Here is a 25,758-nt window from a genome sequence, read left to right as displayed (position 1 = left end):
GACGAAGGAGACGTTACTGGGGCCTGCTCAAGGCAATCGACAAACAACAGGATGATTGTGATCGTGATCGTGAATCCAGGGCCAAGGGTCTGCTATCATTGGAGACCTTCCATTTCCAAATTCGACTTCATTTTCTCCATAACTAGGCAATTCAGTCAAAGAGACTCTTCCCAACATTCCAAGAATACGTAAAGAGAAGTGGGCAAAGCCAGGCCTATTTCTCCATTCCCCCACTTTTGCACTCACACCTTCGCTGACCTAGCAATGACCTTCGTCCAAAGCTTACAGCAAGGATGCAAAGAGAAAGGAATGCAGACATGGGCTGCAGTGTTCGGTGGCAAAGTCACAGAGTGTCGTCACACAAACCTAGCAGGCGTCACCTGTTGGACTCCAGGCTGTATGCCAGGACCTGCCATCTGTGTAGTCTAGCCGACAGAAATATGGTTAGGTGGCACCTATCCACAGTGTGTGTAATGTGCATAATAGATTTTGAAAGGCTAAATATGGGATCTGCCAAGCTGGGTGGTTTTGCTTTCTTTTGCTTTAGTAAGAGTCACCCCTGGCAGTGCTCAGTCAGTGTTCAGAGACCCCCAAGACCCCACCCCGCAGTGAGTGAAGATTGAACTCAGGGACGTGCATATGCCCTGCCACTTGAGCTGTCTCCAAAGCCCTCAATGCAGAATTGTTTTCAGGGGTGACTCCCAGCTCTGCACTCAGGACTCACTCCTGGTTATGTTCGGTGGACCATATGGGATGATGGGGATCGAACCCAGGTTGGTCACATGCAAGGCAAACACCCTACCCACCGTACTGTCTCTCCAGCCGCTCAAAGCAGAGATTTTTGGAGAGCAGAAAGACTTTTGAGACTCAAAGGAGCGAGCCCCCAATGGTCTGCTCTTTAAAAAACAGATAGGAGGGGCTGGAGCAACAGCACAGCGGGTAGTGCGTTTGCCTTGCACACGGCCGACCCGGGTTCGATTCCCAGCATCCCATATGGTCCCCTGAGCACCGCCAGGAGTAATTCCTGAGTGCATGAACCTGGAGTAACTCCTGTGTATCGCCGGGTAAGACCCAAAAAGCAAAAATAAATAAATAATAAATAAATAAAATAAAAAACAGATAGGAAATAAAAGAGTTGATCTCAGCACTGCAGATTAAATTCAGGAGGAAGAGATAGAATAGATATGATGTAAGGACAGTGGTTGTGAGGTGCAGAAGCAACATCAAAGCCATAAGTGTTAATGCGATTGAACCATGTTATCTAAACTAGAATTTAGTCCTATAAACAAAAATAAAAATTTTCATGTCTTAAACAATTTTCATTAAAAAGAAAAAAAATAAATTCATATTGCTGGGGTATGACATTGGGGAGAGGAATGGATGGGTGTGCTCGGAAGGAGTTTGCTGTTTCTGTGAAGGGGACAGTGAGTCTGGAGGGACTGTACCCCCCAGGAAGAGGGGCAGATGAAGGGATGGCCCGACTTCTGCTCTAGCTGCGTTTCAGACTAAGTTCCTGAAAAGAAAAATGCATGTTCATTAATCTCCGTTAATGAGCAGAAAAAGACAAAGGATACTCGGAACAGAGCGATCAGAATGGAAGCTGCTGTGATCAAACCACTCCGTGTGAATTTTGAATTAAAAAGGGACTTTCCAGTCACAGGGTTCGAATACCCGGTGGCAGAGAGACCAAATCCACATATGATAATGCGAAAGCAAAGAAACTTTATTACTAGCCTGAGACATCGCTAGCTCGAGTGAGGTAGGGTCCAAGTGTCATCCAACACAGTGGAGTCTTGGCGAGGACCCTGACTTCAAATCACAACCGGTTTATATAGGGTTCAGAATTCTCTGTCATCCACAGAGCAGGGAAGCCAGCTAGAGGATATTCTGAGCCCCTCATGCTGGGCAACCCAGCCAGAGCTTCAGACCTTACAGGAGAGTGTACATTGCGATCCCATGAATAGATGTGAGGATGTCTGCATCACCACCTGCAGATGCTTCTGATGCAACTGTCCTGTGGTGGTCTGGACCTTGGCCATATCATTAGGGTGATTAGAAAGGCATCGTGAAGGCATTGAAAAATGGAAACGTGCTCCAGGGAATTCAAGAAGGAACGTTTGAAACGGAGCTAGATCTAAGTCTGACTCCATCGACTCAATAGACCATACTCCTGTTTCAAATGGAACATTCTGAAGAAGTTGTCCAGAATGCAGTAAAAAGAGAAGAGATGGGAAGTCTCCTAGAGACATAAAATAAAGGAGATCTAAGACATCCAGGAAGCATTATTGACGAAGAGGAGGAAGAGTTGGAAGGAGATGACACGAAGGGTTACTAGCTGAGAATTTTCCTTCATTGAGAAAGGAAGGTGCTGATTCACACTAAACATGTCATAGTAATATGTGATAACACAGCGGTAGGGCGTTTGCCTTGCATGCAGCCAACATGGCCGACCCAAGTTCGATTCCTCCGCCCCTCTCGGAGAGCCCGGCAAGCTACCGAGAGTATCTCGCCCGCACGGCAGAGCCTGGCAAGCTCCCCGTGACGTATTCCATATGCCAGACACAGTAACAACAAAGTCTCACGATGAAGACGTTACTGGGCCCGCTCGAGCAAATCGATGATCAACGGGAGGGCCTTTACTTTACTTTTTTACATACATGTAGGATAATGTTGGTTTGTTCTTTCTGCCTTGCACAGGGAGCTTAGGTTTATTGGGTTACTCCCATCACAGTGCTCCCATTCCTCTATGTTTATCTGTAACTTCTTTCTTTGTGCTCTGCTTCCCTAACCTTTATCTCCTAATCACCTTTATCTCCTAATCAGACTCTGTTAACTTGTAAATATTGTCTTTTTCTTCTCCTTAAAGTTCTTTGCATAGTTAATTCAGAGCAATGTCCTTTTTGTATAGATACAGTAAGACAGTTAATACTATGCTTTTGGAACTCGGGAGTTAATTGACTCCAAAAGATACTCCTGGGCATCTGTTCTCTTGACTTAAGCCTCAGTTGCCCTTACTCCCTAAAAGGTAAAAGGTAAAGGCCCTCCCGGATTTGCTCGAGCGGGCCCAGTAACGTCTCCATTGGAGACTCTGTTGTTACTGTGTCTGGCATATCGAATACGTCATGGGGAGCTTGCCAGGCTCTGCTGTACGGGCGAGATACTCTTGGTAGCTTGCCGGACTCTCCGAGAGGGGCGGAGGAATCGAACTCGGGTCGGCCGTGTTGGCTGCGTGCAAGGCAAACGCCCTACCACTGTGCTATCGCTCCAGCCCTTACTCCCAAAAGCAGGGTCCCAAGAGGGACTGGATGAACCCAAGGCAAGCTGTGAGCTACCCTGGCATCGAGATGGGCCAAGCCAAAGCGCCCTAATACTTAACTATAAGTTAAGAGCATGGTCATGGGCAAATTCTGTCATGATCCAAAAAGTAACATCTAGATTAGAACCCTGCTAGGGTTAGAAAAGGTTATTCTGGCCTGAGCACTGTAGTCTGAGATCTATACACCCTACAAGCAAGATGTCCCCAGGAGAGCCACCCTACAAGCTTAATGTATCTCTTAGTGTGTCCGTACAAAATGACTAATATTAAGAAGTAGAATTAAGATGCTAATTAAGATGCTGGTTAAGTTATTGGACTAAGAGAAGAAGAAAAACACCCTAAGTGGCATTTTGCCCTTGACCTTGAGTCTGATCCTTTGGCTGCAGAAGATCAGGAAGGGCGTTCAGATGTTGATTGTGCCATAGACCTGGGTGTGTGGCTTCTATCACCAAAGCTGGGAGTTGGGACAAAACGAGAGAGAGATCAAGGCGGGGAGTTGGAGCCCAGAGAGATGAGCGAGGGAGACAGGAGGAGATGGGAATGGGGAGCTTAGTGAGATTGGAACAGGCATGTGGGGAGAATGGAATAAACGGGATAAACGGCAACTGATCACCAACCAGCTTGGCCCTCGTTTCCTCCTTTGTTCACCCATGGCATTGGCTGTCCTGGGTGGGGGAGTGAGGCGAGACCACACCGAATGCAGACGGCACGGCAAGAGAGAGGAGAGAGAGGGAGGGGGAGAGAGAGAGAGAGAGAGACAGAGTGCCATGGGGCTTCCTAGCCATTTGGTGATTACACACATGCTGGAGCGATAGCACAGCGGGTAGGGCGTCTGCCTTGCACGCAGCCAACATGGCCGACCCGAGTTCGATTCCTCCGCCCCTCTCGGAGAGCCCGGCAAGCTACCGAGAGTATCTCGCCCGCACGGCAGGGCCTGGCAAGCTACCCGTGACGTATTCGATATGGCAGACACAGTAACAACAAAGTCTCCAATGGAGACGTTACTGGGCCCACTCGAGCAAATATATATTATATATGTACATATATTATTATATGTACATATATATATATTCGTCGATTGCCTCGAGCAGGCCCCAGTAACGTCTCCATCCTAGCCCTGAGATTATATTCAAGGCTCTTTAGGAGAATGAGACCCATCATTGTTACTGGTATTTGGCATATTGGGTACGCCAAGGGGAGTTTGCCAGACTCTGCCCTGTGGGCAGGCTACATTCGGTAGCCTGCCAGTTTGTCCAAAGTGGGAATAAGATGTCATAATAAGACATATATATAGTGAAGCAAACTCAATGGAAAGGGGAATATTTCCAAAGGAAGAAATTAGATATCTGACTTTTAAAAAATTATCATTTACCACAACACCCAAAAGGAGAGAGAGAACAAAAAGGAATGCCCTGCCACAGAGGCAGGGTGGGATGGGGGGATGGGGTGGGAGGGATACTGGGATCCATGGTGGTGGGAAATGGGCACTGGTGGAGGGATGGGTATTTGATCATTGTGCAACCCAAACACAAAAATTTGTAAGTCTACAACTGTACCTCATGGTGTTTCACTAATAAAAGGTAAAGGTAAAGGCCCTCCCGTTGATCGTCAATTTGCTCGAGCGGGCCCAGTAACGTCTCCATTGGAGACTTTGTTGTTACTGTGTCTGGCATATCGAATACTCTCGGTAGCTTGCCGGGCTCTCCGAGAGGGGCGGAGGAATCGAACTCGGGTCGGCCATGTTGGCCGCTTGTAAGGCGAACGCCCTACCCGCTGTGCTATCGCTCCAGCACTAATAAAAAATAATTTAAAAAGTTATCATTCATTTTCAATATTATGGAATTTGGGGGATTAGTTTCACACTGAGTGATGCTCCAGGGATGCTCCTGACTCTGCACTCAAAAATCTGTGCTGGCAGTGCTCAGTGCTATGGGATGGCGGGGATCAAACCCAGGTTGGCTACGTGCAAGCCAAGTGCCCTTTCCTGCTGTGCTGTAGTGCTGGCCTCATATTTGTAAAACTTCAGGGGTGACTTCTAGAATAATGTATATTCATTCGAAATTTCAGTCTGAGGAGGTTAAAACTAAACTCAAAGATCAATCATTCTCTCCCGCTTATAAGTTTTATCCTACAGGATTTCATAAAATGAAAAGTTAAAGTCCCTCTTCTCTAACATTTTCTAATAAAAAGATACCCTCTAAAATAGATACTGTAAGATGCATACAGAGTTTTTCAAAATCCATCATGCTGTTCTGTGCTCTGTTTTTGACATTTAAGAGTATACAAGAACTTTACTACTGCTTTCCTAACTTCATGAGCAACAGGAAATTGGAAATCCCAGGGATCTTGCAATGAACAACATCTTGTTTTTAGAACCCTTACGACCAAGGATATCTGGAAACATCTGAAAACTCAGAGAGAAACAGCATTGCTGATATTATTTTGGACTGCCAGTGGTGGGAGGTGGTGAGACAAAAAAAAAAAAAAGAGAGAGATCTTAACACTTTTATTCTGAGTGCAGGTTTTAGAAGTAAACCATTCTCTATTTGAACAAACATGATGGAATTCACCAGAAGTATGTTCTTGGGCAAAAACTTAACCTCTCTAAGCCAAAAATGTCTTCACCTAAAAATGGAGCCAACAGTTCCAATACAGAGGTAGGTGAGCTTCCTTCTGTGATCACAGCGTTGTTCTTCAGAAATTTTAATTAGGAAAATAGGTCCCAGGAAGTCTTTGCTCGTGCCAGGAGCCTTGATTCTATCTTCTCAAAACACCCAATGCGGGTCTTCAGCTGTCCTTCAGACTTTTCATAGGACTTAGTGACCCAAGGTATTTTTCCTGATCCATCCTAGAACAATTTCCTATGCTCTTCAGTAGGGACACTTCTTCATTTGTATCAGCATCCTTTTCTGTTTGGGGGGTGGTGGTGGTGAAGTCAGTGAGCCCCTTTGGGTGGCTTATGTGAGGCGGGAAGGAGAGAAATTGGTCACTTTCTTCTGATCTGTTTCTGCCTCCCAGGATGCAGGGTTATTTGGTTCTGGTCTCGCCTCGCAGAAAAGCATTTCAAGAGGAGACGAGAAGGAAAGTAAAACAGACTTTATTTGAAGATTTTTAGGATGGGGAAGGAGGGAGAGAAAGGGACAGAGTAACATGCTCGAGAAAGGAAGCGGGCTTCTCCAAAGGCGGAGAGAGCTCCTACACACACCCCAGCATTAGACATGAAAGTCCACATCTCAAGAGGGGAGATGTGAGACACACGTGTGCTTGGGCGCCACATGTGCTCAGCCACGTGGGCGCAAGCAGCACATGGACAGCATACGGGTTCCCGTCCTTTGTTCAAGGTGTCTTTTATAGGGTCTCCCCACCCTGCCCCCATGCGGGGCTTCTACACAGGTAGGATGTTCATGGCTAGGGAGGTTGCACGTGGAGTGGTTGATGGTCACTTGATCACTTGATCACTTGACTTCCCATTAATCATCGATTTGCTCGAGCCAGTAACGTCTCCATTTGTCCCTGTCGCGTGCTAGTGTAGCCCAGTGGCATCTGTTCGCTCTAGGAACACGAAGAGCCTCAAACCGATCGTTCATGATCTTGATGAAGAAGTCTGACCACCTGGTAGGTGGGCGGCCACACGGTTTTTTGACGTCCCATGGAATCCAGTCGGTAACAGCTCTAGTCCAGCGGTCGTCTTTAAATCTCATTACGTGACCAGCCCATCTGATTTTTGACACCTTGGCAAACGAGACAGCGTCCCTGATTCTTGATTGTCAACGGAGTTCGGAACTCCGGATTCTTTCTCTCATTTGAGTGAAACGTGATATTCCAAGCATAGCTCTTTCAATTCCTCTTTGGGAGACCCGAATAGCGTTCTCATCCTGTTTGCGTAGGGCCCAGGTCTCTGAGGCATATGTTAATGCAGGAAGAACAGTGGAATCAAAGAGATGTAATTACAGTAATTACAATGGGTCTCATTCACCTGACCCTGAAGGCTTCACCAACATGGGGTTGATGGTCTTTTTTGAAATTCCTTGTCTTGCCTTTGGTTCCTGCTGGACGTCTCTTGGAGTGGGAGTCCAGCCTTCTCTGGGTCTGCTACTGGCCCCAGGTGAAAGTCTTATTGGGCCTTAGTTCCTATGCTCACAAGGTGGGTCCGGAGTGCTTTAAGACTAGGTGGTTTTGTTACATCTTAAGAATTCCGTTGCCATTCTGTTGCCATGGTGGGGGTGGGGGAGGGGCATTGCTTATATCAGTGTTGGGGATACTCCTGGCTCTGTGCTCAGGGATCACTGCCAGGGGTGTGTAGAGGATGGTGCCGAGTCAAGCCAGAATTGGACATATGTGAGGAAAGCACTGTGGAATCGGCTTTGATACTTTTTTTTTTTTTAAATAAGAAACAATCCTGGTTTGGCACAACACTGATTGTACCCATCAGGAGGCCTTCAAGGAACAAACCCAACTCTGCTGGGCATCTTCCTGGGTGCGGCTGTGACTCACCAGTGGTGCATGAGGAAGAGCAGTATGTCGAGAAACAGAACTTGGAAGCAATGCTGAGAGCTGGTGAGTTTTATTTTATTTTACTTTTTTGGTTTTGGGGCCAGACTCAGTGATGCTCTGGGGTTTATCCTGGTTCTGCCCTCAGGAATTACTCTTGACAGTGCTCGGGGAACCATATGGGATACCAGGGATCTAACCTTGGCCTGCAAGTAAAGCAAACACCCTACCTGATGTACTTTCACTACAGCCCCTATGAGTTTCATGGTTTTTTTTTTTTTGGTCACACCCAGCTATGCACAGGGGTTTCTCCTGGCTCTGCACTCAGGAATTACTCCTGATGGTTCTCAGGGAACCATATGCAATACTGGGAATCAAACCCGGGTTGGCCGTGTGCAAGGCAAACGCCCTACCCTCTGTGGTATCACTCCAGCCCCAAGTTTAATTTTAATGTGTTGACGTGACTCTTTGTAGGAAGATGTCAAAAACGGAGTGGATTATTACCTGAGTTTGGTGATACAAATTTAGGACTCACTGATGCCTTGGGCAACAGATTTAGGAAGAGATATCCGGAGAACTACCGTAGATTTAAAAAGATGTGGCATACTGGGCAGTCAGGTTTGTGCCTGCAGCGACGAGACACGTGGGGCCTCACCAAATGGGGGTGGAACTGGCCCTTTCCTCCCCATCCCAACAAGACCAGCAGGAACAAAGGAGACCATCTACTACTCCCAACTCTACCCAACTCAACTCAACTCCAGGGCAACCACCCTAGCAATGGACTCTTACCTAGGTAGAAAGCCCCCTGTGGGCAGCTGGGGAGAAACTCTAAAAAAGGCAACTTGAACAAAGGAAGTGGGAGCATATGCTGCCCTCACCCATATACTGCTTGTCCCGTGGGTCATGGCCACGTGCCCAAGCACATGTGTCGCCCGCATCTCGCCTCTTGAGATGTGTCCTTTGAGACTTCCATATCGAATGCAGGGATGTGTGCAAAGGCTCTTGCTGCCTTTGGAGAAGCCTCGATCTCTCTTGAGGTGTTACTCTCTTTCTCTCCCTCCTTCCCCTTCCTCAAAAACCTCCAAGTCAAATCTGCTTTTACTTCCCTGCTCGTCTCCTCCTAAAATTCTTTCTCTGAGACCCAAAAGGCCTGGGTAAGGCCTCGAGCTGACTTTCCTTTCCTGCAAAGAGCAACTCCTTGCTCCCGACTGAGTCCACGGCTCCCCAAGAAATTGGTGGTGGGGGTTGATTCCTGTATGGCTTGACAGTTTCCGGGTGGGCTGGTGGGACTTGAGGTTCAGCACAGATTTTATCAGTCCTAGACTTCCTTGCTGGACCAGGAGAAACGGTCGTCTATCTTCTCTCCCCTCAGATAAATCACCTGGGACCCACTAGCATCAGTTAGATGCCTCACACCACACACACACACGCACACACACATACACACGGCAAAAATAAAAACTTATTTCAAAAAGCAAAGAGGAAACAAGATCCTATTTGCTGAGGCCTTGTACTTGTGGGTTTCCCTATTACTAGTGAGGAGTTAGGACAAAACATTTCATATATTAGAGTGATTCGGAGAGCCCGGCAAGCTACCGAGAGTATTGGATATGCCAGACACAGTAACAACAAAGTCTCCAATGGAGACGTTACTGGGCCCGCTCGAGCAAATCGATGATCAACGGGAGGGCCTTTACTTAGAGTGATTGTAAAATACAAACAGGGCCACAACAGACTGTGCTCAGGGCTTACTCCTGACTTCACTTCTGTGAAGCGCGCCAGGTGCTGAGGATCAAACCTGGGTTGGCTGCATGCAAAGCAAGTGCCCTATCCACTCTACTATCCAACTGGGCTTTTCTGTTTTGTTTTGAGTCTCCTGCCCCCGCACCAGGCTATCCTCGCCAGGGCCCCTTGGAGGGGAGCGGGTTGAGTTTCCCTCCCTGCCCCGACTAGACCTCCAGAACCAGCCACCACCATGCTGAGACCACTCTCCGCACACATGAAGGTACCGGCAGAGGAACAAAGGCATGCGGGTCCCAGGGCTGAGCTCTCCAAGCCTGCTCGGATCGGGGCTGAGCATCCTCCACCCAGATCCTCCAAATTCCAGTAGGCGGGGGTCACACCCACCACCTGGCCCCCTGGCGCCGTGTAATCCCATCAATGGCCAAGACCCAGAGACTATAAAACCCAGCTCCTGGAAGCACGCGGCCACAAATGCTTATTATCTTATTATCTCATTCCTACTTTGGACAAACTGGCAGGCTCCCGAATGTGACCTGCTCACACGGCAGAGTCTGCAAACTCCCCGTGGCGTACCCAGTATGCCAAATACCAGTAACAATGATGGGTCTCATTCTCCTAAAGTGCCTTGAATATGGCACTTTAAAATCTCAGGGCTAGGACGAAGAAGACGTTACTGGGGCCTGTGGTGCCTACTCGAGGCAATCGACGAACAACAGGATGATCGTGATTGTGATCCTTTTGTTTTTGGGTCACACCTGTCAATGCCACAGGGATTACTCCTGGATCATGCACTCAGTAATTACTCCTGGCAGTGCTCTGGGGACCATATGGGATGCTGGGAATTGAACCCGAGTCGGCCACGTGGAGGGCAAATGCCCTACCTGCTTTGCTATCACTCCAGCCCCCGAAATGGGGTTTTAATTATGCCTTTATCTTCCCCTACAAATTCATGTATGGATTTTTAACAAAATAAATGACATCCTAACCCTAGCCCCCACCTCCCCCTCACCCCAAAAAGGCTATACTTGGGGTCCCTGTAATCTGCTCAACCAGCAGTGAATAACATCTCTGGAATGACCCCATCCTGGGAGATCCATGTGTTCCCACTTTTCCTGCACCTTGAGACGGCTGTAGGAACTCTCAAAGAATTCCAAGCCACTTTTTCTCGTTTTTGAATTCTATCTTACATGGCAAGCTGAGTGCTGGCGGTGTGTTTGTGTGTGTATGTGTGTGTGTGTGTGGGGGTGTGGATGCTCAGTTAAGTGCCATAAGTATGAATATAAGATAAGTGATGGCTAAAGTGTCGCTTGGACATGCTCTATTTCCAGCTGAAATGACCAGAGGTTGGGCTGGGCTTGTGGGGAGTAGGGCTGTGCAGAGCCATCGGGCACCAGCCCTGAGCAAATGACTCCTGTTTCTCTGATTGTCCCTGAGTTTCTGCAGGAGCAGTGCAAACGTGGAGGTTTTGTGGAACTGGAGCTCCTGAGCATGTAACTTAACGTCCCAGACGTGGTCCGTGACAAGTCTCTGCTGAAGTTAAGCCCCTAGCACAGTGGGTAGGGCATTTGCTTTTCACACGGCTGACCAGGTTCGATTCCTTCACCACTCTCGGAGAGCCTGGCAAGCTACTGAGTATCTCATCTGTATGGCAGAGCCTGGCAGCTACCTGTAACGTATTCGATATGCCAAAAACAGCTACAACAAGTCTCACAATGGAGATGTTACCGGTGCCCACTGGAGTGAATCGATAAATGGGAGGACAGTGCTACAGTGCTTATTTTTATAAAGTTCACAATAATTTATTACATTCAGTATTCCAACCTAAACAGCATTACACCTTCCCACTACCATTAATTCCAAATTTTCCCAATCACCACCCAACTCTGATGGGAGCCAAAATGTCAGGACAGCCTGACCTGTGATTTAAGAACCAATTTCTTCTTGGAAAAATGTTAAAATACATTGTGTAAGTTCCTGAACTATGCCTGGGATAAGTGCCTTGAGCCCACTGTTAGGGCTCACACCATGATTTATTGGAAATCTGCATGCCTTGTTAATTCCCCATTTTTCCCCACTTCCTCGTGTAATCAATTATAAAAGGCTAGCTTGGGAGAAATAAATTTGGAGCTTGATCAGAGTCTTGACTTGCTCCCATTCTTCTGTCTCTCTCTTTTTCCCACTCGCGCACCCTCTCCCGGTTATCCAAGTTGAGTAGTCCTGCAGGCTGGGGCACGTCTGCCCCAATAGCAGATGCTAAATAATTTATTTTGTAGGGCTGGAGCGATAGCACAGCGGGTAGGGCGTTCCCCTTACAAGCGGCCAACATGGCCGACCCGAGTTCGATTCCTCCGCCCCTCTCGGAGAGCCCGGCAAGCTACCGAGAGTATTGGATATGCCAGACACAGTAACAACAAAGTCTCCAATGGAGACGTTACTGGGCCCGCTCGAGCAAATCGACGATCAACGGGAGGGCCTTTACCTTTACCTTTACCTTGCTCATTATGAATAATTCACTAAAATGATCAAAAAAAGTTTCCTTTGAAGAAAGTGACATTTATTTATTTATTAGGTATTTCACCCTAGAGCAATTAAACCCTTGTCCAGGAGGTTAGTAACATGTTGTTACAGGTTGAGCCTTGTGTGCTAAATATTTTTTAAATCAAGATTGGTTGCTTTCTACTTTACAGCCCATCCAATGTGGTGTACTACTCCTGGAACATCAGTGGTGTAGAGTATGAGATGTTGTGACTGCACGTTCCAGGAATTCTAAAATTTTAAATAGGGAGCTACAACTGGGATTAAATTTTCAACTGCTTGGTGACTTTGGGTCTCAGCTTGTAGCTCTCTTCTGAGATTTGTTTCTGGATTATGGCCGGTCAATGAGCTTATATGGTGCCAGTGGCAGTTCATGGGTATGACTGCTTCGGTTCTGGAAGAACAGTGGGGTGGGGGGCTGGGGGGACGTCGCCCATCCCTGACTCAGTGAGAGCCTGGAGATTTTGGATTAACCCCTTTTTTCAAATACACCCCTCCCCCCAATTCCTGCTCCTCCTTTCTCTTGATGGCCTTCTTCCACTGCAGGAAAGCCTCATCTCTTTTTAAAATTTTTTTATTTTAATTTTTATTAGTGAAACACCATGAGGTACAGTTGTAGACTTACAAATTTTGTGCTTGGGTTTTGATTATACAATGATCAAACACCCATCCCTCCACCAGTGCCCATTTCCCACCACCATGGATCCCAGTATCCCTCCCACCCCCCATCCTCCCCATCCCACCATGCCTCTGTGGCAGGGCCTTCCCTTTTGTTCTCTCTCTCCTTTTGTGTGTTGTGGTTTGCAAAAGAGGCATTGAGTGGCAATCATGTTCGGTCTATAGTCCATTTTCAGAATGTTTCTCCCATTCTGGGAGGATCCTCCCAACACCCTTTACTTGGTGCTCCCTTCTCTATCTGAGCTCCCTTTCCCCCTAGCATGTGTGGCTGGCCTCCAAGCCATGGAGTAAACCTCCTGGTACTAATCTCGGCCATTCTTGGGTGTTAGTCTCCTATTTTGTTACTTTATGTTCCCCAGAAGAATGCAATCTTTCTATGTCTATCCCCCTCTTTCTGACTCATTTCGCTTAGCATGACACTTTCCAGGTAGTACCACTTGTACGTAAATTTCATGACTGCATTTGAGGAAAGCCTCACTTGAAGCTGTCGAAGCGTCCGTTGCTTTTAAACTGTCTGCTCTTCCGCTAGCAAGATTTCGAAAGCACCTTCTGTAGGTTCTTTGTTCTGTGCCTGTCCGAGGCGCCCAAGCTGTTACAGCAGCTCAGACTCACCTGCGCCCAAGGTGCGGGTCGCAGCTACTCTACCGCGCCCCCTGGTGGCGCCAAGGCGTCAGAGCCGAGAGTCCTTGGCTTGCAGCCCCTGGACACTGTCAAGGACGCATCCTGTGGCCTCACTGATGTTCCCCGCCTTCCTTCTTGTGCACACGTACAGTTTCGGCCTGACCTCTCTTTCCTCTGAGAAGATGACCCGCTTTAACAGGCAGAAGCTAGTTTCGGTGGAAGCGCTGAAGAAATGCAGGCAGTTGCTGCACTAAGCTGCCAGTGGTTCCAGAGATGTGGCAAGACCGGACTGCCCTTCTGTGTGGCCGCCTGTATCTTTATTGATTGATTGATTTGGCATTTTATTTATTTATTGCCTTTTTTTGGGGGGGGAGGTCACACCCAGCGATGCACAGGAGTTACTCCTGGTTCATGCACTCAGGAATCTCTCCTGGCAGTGCTCAGGGGACCCTATGGGATGCTGGGAATTGAACCTGGGTCTGCCACGCGCAAGGCAAAATGCCCTACCCGCTGTGCTATTGATCCAGCCCCCTGTAACCTGTAGGATAACACTATTTTGTCCTTCCTCAGGTAGCTTAGTTTTATCGGGTCACACCCATCCCAATGCTCCCGAGTCACTCCCCCATTCTTTTGTTTATTTGTAATTACTTCTCTGTGCTCTCTTCCCCAAACAGTTAATCAGCTTATTCCCCTAATCAGTTTTTGTTAATTTGGTAAGGTCAGATCTTTCTAGGACACTGAACTTATAAGTTAATATAATACTGCCTTTCTCCTCTCCTTATGTCTTTTGAATAATTTACTTTAAAGCAATGTCCGTTTGTATAGACACAAGAAGACAATTAATATTTTATGCTTTTGTAACTTGGGATTTAATCGGCTTAGAATATTTTTCATTCCCGGGCATCTGCTTTCTCAACTTAAGTTGCCCTCACTTCCTAGCGCCCCCCAAAGCAGGGTCCCAATGAGGGACCGGATGGAACCAGGGCAAGCAGTAAGCTATGTGCTACCCCGGCATCGAGATGGGCCTGGCCAAAGTGCCACAATTCTTAACTATAAGTTAAGAGCTTGATCATGACAAATGCTGTCATGATCCAAAGTAATGACGAGACTAGGACCCTGCTAGGGATAGGAAAGACTAATCTGGCCTGAGCACTGTAGTCTGAGATTGAGATGACCCCAGGAGAGCAATTCTATAAGCTTAATGCATCTCTTACTATGTCCATACAAAATGATTAATATTATGAATGCTTGTATGTTTGTTGGACAAGATGAGGAGAAACACTCATGGGATTCTGCCCTTGGGTGGGTCGTCCTGATGAAAGACAATCTGTCCTAGATGCAGCATTCCCTAAGGGGAAGAACTTTATTTATTTATTTATTTATTTATTTTTCATTTTTATTAGTGAAACACCATGAGGTACAGTTGTAGACTTACAAATTTTTGTGCTTGGGTTTCAGTTATATAATGATCAAATACTCATCCCTCCACCAGTGCCCATTTCCCACCACCACGATCCCAGTATCCCTCCCACCCCCCATTTCCCCCCATCCCACCCTGCCTCTGTGCCAGGGCATTCCCCCTTGTTCTCTCTCTCTTCTTTTGGGTGTTGTGGTCTGCAAAAGAGGAATTGAGTGGCAATCATGTTTGGCCTATAGTCTACTTTCAACATGCATCTCCCCTCCTGGGAGGATCCTCCCAACACCCTTTATTTGGTGCTCCCTTCTCTATCTGAGCTGCCTTTTCCCCTAGCATGTGCGGCTGGCCTCCAAACCATGGAGTAAACCTTCTGGTACTTATCTCGGCTATTCTTGGGTATTAATCTCCTACTTTGTTACTTTATGTGAGGGGGAATACTTTAACCCTATTAATTGTGACCACACCTATGTGTGATTTTTATCCCAACTCCTCATGCAACTAAGACCAACCAGCCTGGCTCTCGTCTCTTCCTTCATCTGCCCTTGGCCAACAACCGTCCTGATCCAGGCCACACACAGTGGCTCTAGAGCGCCGAACGTGGACACTCACCGTCCAGAGAGCCCGCGAACACACAACCTTCAGCGTGCATAATTTTTACATTCCCGCCCCCCCCCCCCTTTACTGTTTATCTAAAGCTGGTGCAGCAGCAAGGGCGACAGCCTAGAGATGCCTGTGACCAAAAGCCCCTCCCCACAGAGCTAATCTGGCCCACCTCCCGCCCCTCTGAGTGGTTGGTGCAAATGAGGGTGTGTACTATAACCAATCGAACAGCAGAATCTTCTGCTACCAGGAGGTGCCTCCCTCCTTCTTTTCTCTGCCACATACTTCATTTGACACACAAAATCACATAGCATGAGAAAAAGTTAGAAAAAGAAAAAAAGTAACATGAGAACCAGAGCTACAGTCCAGTAGGTAGGGCATTTGCCTTGATGCTGTCGACCCGGGTTGGATCCTCGGCGCCCATCTCATCCCCTGAGCACTGCTAGGACTAATTCCTGAGTGCAGAGCCATGAGTAGCCCCTAAGCATTCCCCAAAGTGGCCCCAAGCAAACAAAAAGATCAAGCAGTGGTAATGAAGTGATGTGTCAGTGTAGTGAAGAGAGGAGGGGACTGGGCACAGGAGGGGTGTGGGGTGGGCATCCAGATGTGCCTGTGCCCTTAGTGAAGATTTAAAACTGCTCCCCATTTCCGCTCTATTCTGAGGGTTCGTCACCCAAAGATCAGATACACGGAGCCCTGGAGCAGGGCAGAAAGATTCCCTCCCTGAGCATCCTGAAGGACAAGTGTACAAAGGGAGGAACTTTTTGATGCCAGAGTTGGGGGCCTGTGGAGCTCTAGGGATTTAAGGTGACTCCTGAGAGAAAGAAAAAAAAATACAGTTCCTACTTCCCTTGTCCTTTCTTGTTCTTTTTTTTTTTTTTTAATTTTTATTGTTACTGGTATTTGGCATATTGGGTACGCCACGGGGACTTTGCCAGACTCTGCCGTGTGGGCAGGTCACATTTGGTAGCTTGCCGGTTTGTCCAAAGTAGGAATGAGATAATAAGATGTCTTAAAAGATGTCCTGATAAGATGTTGGGGGGGGGCCTGGCTTTTATAGTCTCTGGGTCTTGGCCATTGATGGGATTACACGGCGCCAGGGGGCCAGTTGGTGGGTGTGACCCCCCCCCCCCCCCACTGGAAATCGGAGGATCTGGGTGGAGGAGGCTCAGCCCCAATCTGAGCAGACTTGGAGATCTCAGCCCCGGGACCCGCATGCCTTTGTTCCTCTGCTGGTACCTTCATGCGTGTGGAGAGTGGTCTCAGCATAGTGGTGGCTGTCTCTGGAGGTCTTCGGCTGCCGGAGCCCTGGTCAGGGTGGGGAGGGAAATTCAACCCACTCCCTCCAAGGGGCCCCTGGCGAGGACAGCCAGGCACAGGGGCAGGAGACTCTACTTAATTTTTTAATTAAGACTTTACTTAATTTTTATTGTTGGGTCACACCCGTGATGCACAGGAATTACTTCTGGCGGTGCTTATGGGACCATATGGGACGCTGAGAATAGAACCCGGGTCGGCTGAGAGCAAGAGAAACGCCCTACCCGCTGTGCTATCGCTCCAGCCCCCACTGTGTCCTTTTTGAAGATAAAGTTTCCCTATGAAAACACTTTACAGGCTGGAGTGGGAGTACAGGGGTTACGGTGCTGGTCTTGCATGCGGCTGACTTGGATTCAATCTCCAACACCACGTAGTCCTCTGAACATCACTCGGGAGGGGCCTTGAAGCACAGAGAAGCCCCCGACAGGGGTGGCTCACCGGTACTAGATACTGGAAATGCAGGTCAAGGCTATACATACATCTCAGGTGTGGTTCATTCCTGGTACTCAAGAGAAGCCAAGGTGATGTCGGTGGGCCCCACAGGTGACTTATGTGAGGAGAAAGACGGTCACTTTCCCTCCAACCGCCTCTGCCACCCGGGACCCAGGGCTACTGGGTTCTTGTCTCGCCTCGCAGAAAGGAATTTCAGGAGTAGACAAGCCATAAAATCGATTTTATTTGGAGGATTTTTAAGGTGTGTGTGTGTGGGGGGGGAGAGAGTGAGAGAGAAAGTAACATATACAAGAGAGAACACGGGCTTCTCCAAGGGTGGAGGGAGCCCTACACACATCCTAGCATTAGACACGAAAGCATGAATGTACACATCTCAAGAGGAGAGATGCGGTCAACACATGTGCTCGGGCACCACAAGTGCTTGGCCACATGGGTGCAAGCAGCACATGGGCTCAGGCACACACTTCCTTTGTTCAAGGTGACCTTTATAGGGTTTCTCCAACCTGCCCCCATGTGGGGCTTCTTCCCAGGTAAAAGTCCGTTGCTAAGGAGGTTACCAGGGAGGATGGGAGTGGTGATGGTCTTCTTTGGGCTGGATCACATTTTAATCAGATTTAAGGGAGAGGCCTGAGGGTTTGAGGAACTTCTTGGGGGGAGGTCCTATATCCTCAGGGTCTGCCCATTGGTCTTATCAGGTCTTTGTTTTCTGTATCCACAAGGTGGGTCAGCTCCTAGAATTCTTCTTCCAAGAAACTTTGTTAATCCAAGTTTCATTGCCAAGGGCCTTTCCCTATATCTACCTGCCTATATCACTACTATCCTTCCAGCCCTACCCCCCCCTTTTAAAAAATATCAACGAATCTGTTCTACTAAAAGCTTTTTTTTTTTCAATAAGAAATAGTTTAGTAGGCTGGTGGTGTGTGTGTGTGTGTGTGTGTGTGTGTGTGTGTGTGTGTGTAAAAACACACACTCTTCACTGTGTGGATGCTCCTCCAGGATCAGAGGGCAGGGCCTCCACAGAGGTAGGGAAGAAGGTGGGGGCAGGGTTAGGGAGGAAAGGCCAGCGGCTAGGAGGAGGTGATGAGTCCAAGGTCTCCCCCACCCCCCACCTCGAATTAGTCTAGAGGCCAGTCACACATCCAGGTCATCATCTGGATCTTCTTGGTCCAGATCATCATAAGCATCTGGCTCATGAAAGACGTGGCTGGTAGCCTGGCCTGGTCCAGGGTGCGGCAAAGCCTGTTGTTTTTCAGAGCTGCAATGGAAGGGCGGGATCAGGCTATCTTTGGCTTCTTTCTTTTTCTTGGACAGGTGAAGGTTACGGTTAAATGAGTCATGGGATCCACCTGGGGTCTGTGAGGATCTAGGTGGGCCTGGGACTCTGGGGATGGTCCCCTTTGGAGATCCACGTTGAAGTCAGGCAGGATGGAAGACCACTGAGTCTCATGGGTTGGGCGATGTCCAGCTCTCCGACATGGGATGTGGGCTGCCAGCGCCTGGCCCTACTCAAAGCTTTCAAAAAAAGAAATCCATGCCCTGCCCAGCTGGAAAGCACCTCAGCTTTGCCAAAAGAGCACTTGCAGGCAGAACCAGGCACCTTCCTGTTGCAGCAATAGGAAAGGAGAATTTGAAAACAAGCCCTCCTTTCTGCCTGTTTTTCTCCTTTGCTCTCTTGTTCCTGATTGGTCATGAGCCTCCAGCACACCCAGGCTTTGGGTCTGTGGGCTAGCTCCTCTCCCAAGTCCCATGGGTTCTTCTCTGAACCCACAAGGCAGTTAGGACAGTTGTGGTCTTTTTGGTTAATTTACCTGTTTGTCTAGGCGCCTTGATTGGAAGCCAGCAAAGAACCACTTGTTTCTTTCGTTTTTCTTTGGGGCCCCACCTGTGGAGCTCTGGGTTATTCCTGGCTCTGCACTCAGGAGTCACTCGTGGCAGGCTCAGAGGACCCTATGCATTGCTGGGGATCAAATTTGGGGAGGCCCATGCAAGGTAAGCACCCTACCCTCTGCAAGTCTGGCCCCCTATTTGTTAATTTTCCCAGTGCCCATTTATTTAAAGCTTTTAGCCTTTTCCAGAGATTATTCTGACACAGTCTCTGGAGAGGGCTGAAAGTCTTTAATTCATTCATTCATTCATCATCCTGTTAATCGTCGATTGCTTCGAGCAGGCCCCAGTAACGTCTCTTTCATCCTAGCCCTGAGATTATATTCAAGGCTTTTTAGGAGAATGAGACCCATCATTGTTACTGGTATTTGGCATATTTGGTGCGCCACGGGGAGTTTGCCAGACTCTGCCCTGTGGGCAGGCTATATTCGATAGCCTGCAAGTTTGTCCAGAGTAGGAATGAGATAATGAGATATCATAAAAAGATGTTCTGATAAGATGTCGCGCGGCCGGGAATGCGGCCGCGCGGTTCCGGGAGCTGCATTTTGTAGTCTCTGAGTCTTGGCCGCTGATGGGATTACACGGCGCCAGGGGGCCAGGTGGTGGGTGTGACCCCCGCCTACTGGAATTTGGAGGATCTGGGTGGAGGATGCTCGACTCCAATCCGAGTAGGCTTGGAGGTCTCGGCCCCGGAACCCGCGTGGCTTTGTCCCTCTGCCAGTACCTTCATGTGTGCGGAGAGTGGTCTCAGCATGGTGGTGGCTGGTCCTGGAGGTCTTCGGCTGCCGGAGCCCTGGTCGGGGTGGGGAGGAAAGCTCAACCCGCTCCCCTCCAAGGGACCCCGGCGAGGAACAGCCAGGTGCAGGGGCAGGAGACTGACTGCACTGGTCTCGTCCGGGAGCTGCATTTTGTAGTCTCTGAGTCTTTAATAAATAAATTATTAGAGGCAAGAACTTTTTACATCAAGATCTACAATTCGTTGTGTTGTTTACCCCTGCTCCTGAGTTTTGCAAGTGTCACCGTGACACAGTAGATTGCTTTTAAGGTGTAGAGACGAGATCATGATCTGCTCAGTAGTTATTGCGTGGTTGTAACCCTCAGCTTCCCTCCAGAAACAAAAACCCTTCCCTCCAGACAAAGCAATTGAACTGAAGTGTTCAGCTCCCTCTAGTGGTGGCAGTAATCTGGCAATTACCAGAAGCCTGTCTTAAGCGCTGGAGGAGAAGTCGGGATAGAGAAGGGACCGTGAGGACAAAGATAGTTGGAAATGATCCCTCTGGATAAGTGCTGAAAGTAGGTAAAAGGAACAAACACGGAAACCTCTCGGTACCTGTATTGCAAACCATAATGTCTGAAAGCAGAAAGCGGGGGAGAGGGAGAAGGGGGAAGAGGGAGGGAGGGAGGGAGGGAGGGAAAGAGAGAGAGAGAAGAGAGAGAGAGAGAGAGAGAGAGAGAGAGAGAGAGAGAGAGAGAGAGAGAGAGAGAGAGAGAAAAGAGAGAATGCCAGCACAAGCAATCTGCATCCAAATGACTTGCTCTGTGCTCTGAGGTGATGATTTCATCAGGCCTCACCTGATGTACAATGAAACTCCTGGAAATATGCAAGCAATTGTTTTGAGCAAATAGCAAAGGGTGTGTGTGTGTGTGTGTGTGTGAGTGTGTGTGTGTGTGTGTGTGTGTGAGAGAGAGAGAGAGAGAGAGAGAGAATTACAGCTTGTACGTCAACATAAAAGGCACCAGTAGTCACTCCTTACTGGCAGATGAGTGTCACATTCCTGCTTTTAGCTGCGATGGTGGAGCACAGGTTCCCCTGGTGAGCATGCTGGCTTGAGACTCACCAGGAGTGATCCCTGAGCCCAGGCAGAACCAGGAATAAGCCCTGAGTACTGCAGAGTGTGACCCCCCAAACCAAAAACCACACAGGTACCATCGACCCTGTTTTTCATCAAAAGGAACAAGCCTTCTTAGGCAGAGCTCTGGGTGTTCTGATCTGCTCTTGGAAGCTGTGTGACTATGACCACATGCCACCCATTCATCGGACACCCCGTGGCAGGCACGAGGAGAAAGTGGTGAGGAAGACACAGGCAGTAGATTGAAGGGACGGGCCATTAGAATTTGTTTTAAGACAAGTTTGTCCGGGACACCCATGATCAGTCCTGTGTCTGGAACAGAAGAGAAGGGCTTTTCACTGAATAGCAAGAATTCCACCTTGAGTCTCTCCAGACTGCTCTGACCCCAAGCGTTTGGAGAGTCAGTTACTAATAGGGAAATGAAACAGTTCATTTCTGCTCCTGATAATAATTGGATCGTGCCTATGTTCCTTCAAAGACTAGGATTACCCTCAGAACACCCAAGGAATGCAGTCTTTAGACACCTCTAAACCACCTTTGAAATCACTTTGAATCCTTCTGTGAACTCACTTCCAAACTGATTTCCACCATAATTTTATAATCACCAGCTGATCACTATTGCATGAGTAGATAATCAAGGCTATTTTTGAATTGTTTAAATATTTAGTAAAGTCTTTACTTATCATAGAGTTTTATCCCATTTTTTTTATCCCCTACTTTTGAGCTCCAGGGTTGGAGCGATAGCACAGCGGTAGGGTGTTTGCCTTGCACGCAGCCAACATGGCTGACCCGAGTTCGATTCCTCCGCCCCTCTCGGAGAGCCCAGCAAGCTACCGAGAGGATCTCGCCTGCACGACAGAGCCTGGCAAGCTCCCTGTGATGTATTCGATATGCCAAACACAGTAACAGCAAAGTCTCCAATGGAGACGTTACTGGGCCCGCTCGAGCAAATCGATGATCAATGGGAGGGCCTTTACTTTACTTTACTTTTACTTTTGAGCTCACTTTTATTCTTCCTTAAGTTAGTACAGTCTGTGGGGGTGACCCAAACATGATAGAGGCAGTGCTTCTCTTTCAGACTTTGAGAAAATTTGAGAAGTTCTCAGATCCTTGTGATTATTGTTCCAATTTGGAAAAACAAACTTTTCTCTCTAAGTTTGTGTGGTCTGACCTTTGTCTTTGATGTTCTGATGTTTCATGATGGTGTGTTTGAGAATTGATTTATTTTTTATTTACCCTCTCCTGGGATATTTTTTTTTTCAATTTTAATTTTTTAAATTGAATCACTGCGAGATGCAGTTACAAAGCTTTCATGTTTGAGTTTCAATCATATAATAATCAAACACCTATCCCTCCACCAGTGCACATTCTCCTCCACCAATGTCCCCAGTATGCCCCCCACCCCTTCCAACCCTCTGCCCGCCTTCATGGCAGACAATTTACCAACCTGGGCTTTTTTGAACAACTCAGATATTCCGTTAGAGTCCATGGAAAACTAAGAATTGCATCTTCCAGTGCTGCCCTTTCTGTTTTTCAAAAAAGATTTCACACCTGGAATTCCTAGTAACTTTTCATTTTACCCTCTTCCTCTCAGCCATGCTCATCAGCACTCAGGGATCACTCTCAGTTCTGTGTTCAGGGGACCACATGCAAGGCCAGGGATGAGACCAGTGTTGGTGGCATGCAAGCCCAGAGCCTTAACCCTTTTACTTTCTCTCTGGTTCTATACTTTGCTTCTCTTGAACCTTCAGTGAATCGTGGTCAGATCTAGCCATCAGATGACTAATCCTCATTCAGCTATTTCTAATCTATCTGTTGAGTTTTTAATTTCACTGAAAACAGATTTTCCTGTCTTTTTTCTCGTCTTTTGCTTATTCCTAGAGAGTCTCAGGGAACCATATGTGGTGCCAGGGATTCAACTCAGATAAGACCCGACCTTGCAAAGTGGCCCAGAAGGGAGGCTCTCAGTATCTGGGTGAAATTGGCAAGAACAAGGTGTCAGCACTAGGTGTTGTTGGGCCTTGAGCCTCACTTGACCTCCTAGTCCTGTGAGTCCAAGACACAGAAATCGCCGTGTATGCTTAGCAGCTCATCCTAAGCAAAGCACCTAGCCTTGATTGGGATTGGACTGGGGCAAAGCAGAGTAGGAAAAATAATAGGCCAATCATGCTGAACTTCGTGTGATTGGACCTTGCTGTCAAGCTGAGACCCTCTACAAAATATGTGTGTATCCAGCAATAAAGTGAACAGCCATCGGCTGCTTCTGGAGAGTGTTTTCTCTGCACACCTGTCATCCTTTGTCCCGTGTCTTCCCAGATCCGGTGCACAACATGTCAGGACACCATTGGGGAAAACATTTCCCCAACATTAAGGCAAGCACTCTACCCACTATGCTATCTATCCAGTCCCTAGATTGGTTTATTTTTTCACCTTTCCTCCTTTCCTTTCCTTTCCTTTCCTTTCCTTTCCTTTCCTTTCCTTTCCTTTCCTTTCCTTTCCTTTCCTTTCCTTTCCTTTCCTTTCCCTTTCCTCCCCTCCCCTCCTCTCCCCTCCCCTCCCCTCCCCTCCCCTCCCCTCCCCTCCCCTCCCCTCCCCTCCCCTCCCCTTCCCTTCCCTTCCCTTCCTTTCCCTTCCCTTCCCTTCCCTTCCCTTCCCTTCCCTTCCCTTCCCTTCCCTTCCCTTCCCTTCCCTTCCCTTCCCTTCCCTTCCCTTCCCTTCCCTTCCCTTCCCTTCCCTTCCCTTCCCTTCCCTTGCCGTTTCCTAGAATTTGTCAACACCAGAGGATCCCCAAGAGATTAGATTGGATGAAAGTACAGAATTCTCAGGGAAAACTGCTTCATACAAGGAATTCATTGAGGTCACCATGGTGATTGCTGAATGATTATCAAAAACTCCAAATACCAGGAAAGACATACACTAAGGTTCTTGTCTCTGCATTGTTCTGCTGCAACTTGCTTTTCCTGTTGTCCTTCATCAAGACAAAATAGAGAATTTCTAGGCTTTCACTTGTCAAAACCAGTCCTACCTGTTGTAATCGAACTCTTATAGCTAGTTTTTTTTTTTAAAGACAGATTTTTACCCTCTATTGCAAACCAAGAGTATCCGTCTTGTTAAGTCTCACACACAGAAACCTAAGAAGCATATAAGTAGATGTTCAACCTCATCGTTAATAGACAAATAGTAATTAATATGAAATACTATTTTAGGGTGAAACTAAACATGGTAAGAGAAGTACAGGGCAGACCATCCCTGCGGGCAATGGAACAGTTACTGCTAAATCATCTTACAGTTACTGCTAAATCATCATTGTGATACTATTCTGTATACTGCTATGCTCTTATAAATTCCTTAAATCATAAATACACCATAAATAAAATTTAATATGTGTGTTGCATATTAAAAATTATTATGCATAAGCCATAAGAATTTTTCATTTTTCTCTCTCAGGTCAACTGATAAATCTCAAAACTGAAATATTAAATGAAACAATTGTCATAGAAGCTTCCTTGTATGATGGCATTTTTATTTTATGTCTTTATTTGAAGCATCATGATTTACAATAATATTAATGGTTGGGTTTTATGCATACCACACCTTTCACCAAAAGCCTGCTTCCTGACACCTTTGTTTTATGGTATTTAGTACCATGCTGGGAAAAAAAGGGCATTTTATAAATATATTCATATCTCAAGGATATAAATATAAATATATATCAAAATTAAGAAATGGGAGTTTATATGGTGATTTTGCAATGGTAGTTTTTCTCTGGGGGAAAAAAAGAATGAGATTAGAAAACATTGGTTTTATCTCTAATATTTCATTTCTGTAAGAAGTCAAAACAGACATAATGTAAATATATGTGTAAATCTGGTAGTGCCACTAAGATGTAACTCACTACCTTAGAGAAAATTGTTTTGAGTAAAATGTGTTTTCTCCTTAATTTCAATGAAAGAGTGCAGTGAGTTCAATGACAGAAACTTGTGAGTTGTTTTAAAGACAAACAAGTTTGTAAATAGAGTTTCTAATGAGCAGAGTAGTTCTTATGACTATAACAGTGGATCAGGTAAGCTGTAACTAAGTCAACTTCACATGAAACTTCATTTTTTATCAAAGTACATTTTCGCATTGACTTCAGTAGAAGACTGCATTGAGTTCAATGACAGAATCATGCAGCTCTAGTTTTAAAGTCAAAGAAGTGAGTAGTTGGAGTTTCTCAGGAATAGTGTAGTTCAAACACATGCCATTCTCAGTGGTGCATCAAAGCTCTGGCTTAGTCTTAGAGAAAACTAGGTTTTTATCAAACTGAGTTTCCCCCACCGATTTCTATTGAAATTTCAATGCAGTCAAGGAGAGAAATAAACGACTCTAGTTTTCCAACCAAATGTAGAAGGGCTTAGAGTTTCTCTGGAGAAGTATAGTTCAAAGAACTACCTATCACAGTAGTGCCACTAAGCTGTAACTCAGTAGGCAGAGACTAGTGTTTTTAGCAATGTGCATTTTCTCATCGACTTCAGTGGAAAGGGGCATTGAGTTCAATGTCTAGCTTTAAAGCTAAACAAGTTAGTAAGTGAAGTTTCTCACTACAAGTGTAGTTTTTTTTTTTTTAAAATTTTTATTAGTGAGACATCAGGAGGTACAGTTGCAGACTTACAAATTTTTGTGCTTGGGTTTCAATTATACAATGATCAAATACCCATCCCTCCACCAGTGCCCATTTCCCACCACCACAGATCCCAGTATCCCTCCCCCCCCCCCCCACCTCTGTGGCAGGGCATTCCCTTTTGTTCTCTCTTTCCTTTTGGGTCCTGTGGTTTGCAAAAGAGGCAATGGGTGGCAATCGTGTTTGGTCTATA

This window comes from Sorex fumeus, unplaced genomic scaffold (genome assembly GCF_029834395.1).
Source record: "Sorex fumeus unplaced genomic scaffold, SorFum_2.1 ptg000241l, whole genome shotgun sequence".
In the NCBI taxonomy this organism is placed as follows: Eukaryota; Metazoa; Chordata; class Mammalia; order Eulipotyphla; family Soricidae; genus Sorex; species Sorex fumeus.
This window is presented reverse-complemented; position numbering follows the sequence as displayed.